General features: G+C 30.0%; 1 long non-coding RNA gene across 2 annotated transcripts; it reads right to left on the reverse strand.

Annotated features, from left to right (window-relative positions):
* Positions 1 to 2309: 2309 nt before the first annotated feature.
* Positions 2310 to 5049, reverse strand: LOC130464133 (uncharacterized). Of its 2 annotated transcripts, none has more exons than XR_008924446.1 (2): positions 4751 to 5049; positions 2310 to 3976 (listed from the first exon to the last, which is right to left on the reverse strand). It is a non-coding gene; the product is annotated as an uncharacterized lncRNA (long non-coding RNA). The 2 variants fall into 2 exon arrangements; XR_008924445.1 differs by having other exon boundaries at positions 2310 to 4063.
* Between the last annotated feature and the right edge of the window lie 320 nt (positions 5050 to 5369).

Consider the following 5369-nt stretch of genomic DNA (forward strand, 5'->3'; position numbering starts at 1 on the left):
TAATGTTCTTTTCAAACTGTAATGTTTTTTTTCATAACTTTATTTTTCATGTGTCATCAACATAGTTTGTTCTTTTAAATCAACATGGATTGTTCTTTTAAATATTTAGAGAGTTCTTTTTATACAGTTAATGATTTTCTTTATCAAATTAAAACACATTTTGAATTTAAAAAATAAATTATACTAAAAGTACAAAATAATTTTTAAAAGAAGATAGATATCATTTTAACTCGTAACATAGTTATTGTACCCCTTTTTTTTATTAAAGTAAGAAAAAAAAATTAAAAAAAACATAGTTCTGTTTTTAAGTCCAACACTATTAAAACACAATTTTAATTAAAAGAACAAACTACACTTTATAAAACAAACATAGAAGTAGTGTAGATCTGGTTTTAAGTTCAACAACTTTATCGTCGTCTCATCTTCTCTTCTTAATTAGAACACATATAGTAGAAAAAGAGTAAAATAATTAAAAAAAACATAGATCCGCTTTTAAGTTCTTCAAAATATCACCGCTTCCTTTTAATTCGAACACAAAATGTTTGAAAAGAACAAATAACACTTAATAAAAGAACGTAGATCTCATGCGTGGGATAAGAACAAAAATACTTCAAAAAATATGGATCTAGTTTTAAGTGCATCCAAAAAATCGTCGTTTTGTCTTTTTAATTAGAACACAAAATGGTTTAAAAAACAAATGCAACTAATAAAGAATGTAGATCTGTTTTCAACTTACTTGTCTTCTTCTTCTTGTGGTCCATTTTCTGAAGTTTCTGTGTTTATACTTTCCAGCAATTTTACATCATTGTTGGTGAAGGATTCAGTTTCTTCATCGTTTTTTGTTCACCAAATCCTTTAATGGAATTTCATCTTCTCTGTTTACAATTTCAAATTCGTTAGTAAAATTTCATCCCAAATCAAAATTGACTTAAAATTAACTAAAAATTGGAATATAGTAGTTGAATTCTTACTCAATAGAATATGTCGCATCAAATTCTTCTGCCTTTTTTGCTTTACCCATTTCGATTACTTAGGGTTAGAGCGTTGAAGTTAGGGTTTCAAATTTTCAACCCAGATTTTGACGAAAATCACTTGAAAAAGAAAATGACGAAAGTTCAGAGTGAAATGTAGTAGAATTTCAAACTTTATTTCGGTTTTTTTTAAGAATTTGAGAAGTGTTTTGAGAAGTTATTTCAACTGGATGAGAAATGGCGGTTCGGTTGCATGTAGGTCAAGTGTAAAATGAATTTTGTATTCAATTTGGCTATTTATATAAAGGATATTGAGGAGAGAGAAAATAACTGCTACTGTTTGAATTTCTATTTTTAAAATAACTTCTGTTTTTCGGTTGTTTTCCATTTATTCTGTTTTTGTTGTTCATTTCTTCCCTTTCAGTTTGTTCTTTTGTTTGTTAAGGAAAAACAAAATGTTGTTCTTTTTCAAGTGCTTTCTCCTGTTTTCCTTTAATTTGTTCTCGATTTTTTTAATTTTGAGTTTTTGTTATTTACTTTTTCTTATTTTGTTCTTTGTGTTTTATAAAAACGTTGATGATGTTCTTTTTTTTATATAATTATTTTATGTTTTTTTAAAAGTTTTTTGCCGTTTTTTTAAACTATTTTAAATAATATTATCCTTACATTAATTTTTTTTTTCTGTTGCGTTTTTCACGTGATGTTCTTTTTAAAAAATAGTTGTTCTTTTTATCTGTTTATCAGGAGAGAGAATATGTTCTTTTCATTTTTGTGCATTTTCTTGGGTGTTTTAATATTAGTGTAATACAAGAAATGTTCTTTTAAGGTTTTTGATAATGTTCTTTTTGTTTACTTTATTATGTTCTTTCTATTTAGCTTATTACGTGCTTTTTTGTTTTTTGCATTATTTTCGTTTTTGGGTTTTTTTGAATGTTTTTGCGTTTTGGTGAAGGTGCACAATGCTCTTGGTGCACGTGCCTACACCATTTGGCATTGTTGTTTGAATGGACTTTCCTAAAAAAAAGTGTGTCAACTACAAAAGATTTATAGGGCTAGGTAGGTAGGAGGGGCGCACTTGTTGCTTGTTGGCAGATGTATTAATAGTAACTAAAGCTCCTTGATCAAATTTTGAAAAAGATTATACTATGGAGTACGTAATACTAAGCTATTCATATACCAATGGACTACTTATATGAATGTTATGATACAGCTTACTTTAATATGGGTGTCTGCTTCTCATATATATAGACTAGTCTTATATGCACGCGATGCGTGCGGAATTATATAAAGACTTAGAATTGTGTTAGTACCAGTAAATATAAATTTTAGATAAAAAAATGTTCACAAAGTTCATATTTAAAAAAATTAAGGTTATACTATACAATCATACATCTAAATAGTGAGATAGAATAATCATGCTTCTAAATGACAAAGAATCTAAATCCTAGTACCAAAATAAAGAAATTAAATCAATTTGCTGGGAAATAATACAAAGAAATATTTCTTTGGCTACAACAGAAAAATTATTATATGGAAAATCTACTATAAACTTCCCATCTTTATCAAGCTTCCCTTCCCCTCTTGTTTTCACCTCACCATTCGCAAGTTGCAGTCAATGGTAACTCTAAGCCCTGGATATATAAAACTTGTTTATATCAAAAACAGACATATATATAACAGATTTGTAATTTACTGAGATTGAAATAATTCGCAAACAGATAAAGATTGAAATAATTCAACAATAATTCGTCTTCATCATTATACAATTTCGGTATACTTGCCGAAATTGAAATAATTCGAGCACTATACCCCTGTTCACTTGTTCAATCTCAGTAAATTACACATCTCAGTAAATAATTCGTCCACTTATTGATTTCAATCTCAGGGGTAAGTGTACTTGAGATAATTATTTCAATCTCCCTGTTCAATCTCAATAATTCAATCTCAGTTAGAAATTGTATACGTCTTCGATTCTCAATTAGAAATTGTATCTGCGAACAATTCAATCTTCGTAATCTGTCACAATTCATTTTGCAAAACTGGAATAATAATTTGGATAATAACCCTTCAATTGGTAATTACCTTGAAATTTGGTCTAATGATTGGAAATTTACCTTGAAATTTGGTCTGATGATTGAGGAAAACCTGCGGTGCACATTTTTAGGAGATTTGGGGTTGTGATAAGTTTGAAGGAAGTGAGCATGGTACTAAAATGAAAGGATGTGAAATAACCTAACATATCCTTGTTTCCTTCAAACTTATCACAACCCCAAATCTCCTCAAAATGCATTTGTTTAAAAAAAAGGAATGCAGGTCATTCTATCACATTAAGACGGCAAAAAAGCTAGGCCGATTAAACAAAACAATCAACTTATCAAATATTTTACGATAATAATTATTAACTAACCATTCTAGTAGAATTGAAGAATCTGGATATGTAAATTGGTAATAATGTATGAAAATTAAACATGAAAAATCAGTACAAATTCAACAAAATTAAAAATGAAAATCAGTACAAATCAACAAAAAATAAACATGAAAAATTAGTACAAACATAAAAAATTAGCCAGGAGATGATTTATGGAGTTAAAATTCAATTAAATCCTACTTTATTAAAATGCACCGACTATAATCAACCCAGATCAACAAAATAACACCAATTCTCTTAAAATAAAACAATAATTATTACTACTAATTACAACGAACTTAGTAATGATCTGATCCAAAACCAAAGATCAGACATGAACAAAATCAAATCCATAACAACAAATTATCATCAAACCCAGTAAAAATCATAGAAACTCAACCTGTAAAGATAGCAGGGAAACCCCACTTAATTCACAGTAACTCAATTAGCACTAATTTGAAACAAAAACCATCAATTAAGGTGATAAAGGCAGAAACACAAAAATGTAAGATATGATCAAGGCAATAGCAAAGAACATACCCAGTTGTCGGAGTGACAATACATCTGCCATGGAAAAGATTTTGTTATAGAAATGCATCTGTCGATTCCTCCAGCCAAATGAGAGAAGCAGTGTTACACCAAGTCATCAATCATACCCAAGAAACCATAATAATAAACTGAAAACCTATTGAATGCATAAAAAGATTTAATGCATGGAATTTGGGAAACCTTTAGTGAGGAATTGTAGAATTTACACAAAAGATTGTTTTAGGATTATTGCTACCAGTGATTTAATATTTGTTTTACATGATTCGCATGCATATTGTTTCGTAGCATCGAATCATGTAATCCTAATTGGAAAATTAGGTGATGGGAGCTAATGTTATCAGTTTTGATGAGTTTGTCTTTCCAATTATTATCACCTAATATTAGTTGTGGCTTTCCAATTATTAGCTCCCAAACTCCAATTTGTCCTATTAGCTCCCAAACTGCAAATATCACGAAAACATACCTGCATTGCTACATTGTTTGAATTTGTAGCAATGATCCAATTGTGTGCATATTTTTCATAAGCAAATGCAAATTCACCAAATAAACTACTTAGACTATCACCCAGATTAAGCAAACTACAAATATTAGGTGTACTTTGGACCAAATCAATCAAATTTAAACCGATAAATCTTAAATTTGGTGGAAATAGACAGAAAGGTTAACTACAAATCAAATTTAAGTTAATGAATTGAGATGAATTTATGTCTTGCTATAATGTAATTTAATCCAAAATCAATTGAAATCGATCAAATGAAGTATTATATGAAAATTTTGAAATCAGATTAACTAAAAAAGATGCATAAATACAAAATTAACAAACCTTAACAATGGCGGCGACTCATCGTAATCGCCACTTTTTACCTCCTCCTTCGCAGTTTTCGATCTTTCTGGCGTTTTCAACGGCTTCGGCGGACGAAACCCTAAAGATCCGACGGTGATGGTGGTGATGATGGCGACGGCGAGAGGTGGAGGAGAGAATGAAGCAGGGAGAAGGTTTTGGGGGAGTAGCAGAATTCAGAAGAAAAGAGATAGGGGGAGGAGAGAGATAGAGGGTGCGCGGTGAAAGAGACAAGGAATGTCTAGGGTTGAAGGAGGCTAGGGGTATTTTGGTCTTTTTGCTTAGGGGACACAAAAAGTGTATTTACCCATTTAACCTCAGCTCTTGGTTTATATAATAGAGATATTGCGATCAATGTACAATTCCAAATATATACTTTTAGTATGCTTTATTACTTTGAATGAAAGTCAATTATTCCACATTTTCACTCATATATGTAGGTGTAGACACCTAAAAAATGTCTCTCCCAAATTTACTATGATCAGACTTAACCATGAATTCTTGTTTGGTCCGACCTTAATCATAAGGGTCCACACTCATGAAAATGACAAAAACGTAATTTCACATCTTCGTTGATCATTGTGCATTTCATAAACATTTT

The sequence above is a fragment of the Spinacia oleracea genome, chromosome 6 (genome assembly GCF_020520425.1).
Source record: "Spinacia oleracea cultivar Varoflay chromosome 6, BTI_SOV_V1, whole genome shotgun sequence".
Taxonomy (NCBI): Eukaryota; Viridiplantae; Streptophyta; class Magnoliopsida; order Caryophyllales; family Amaranthaceae; genus Spinacia; species Spinacia oleracea.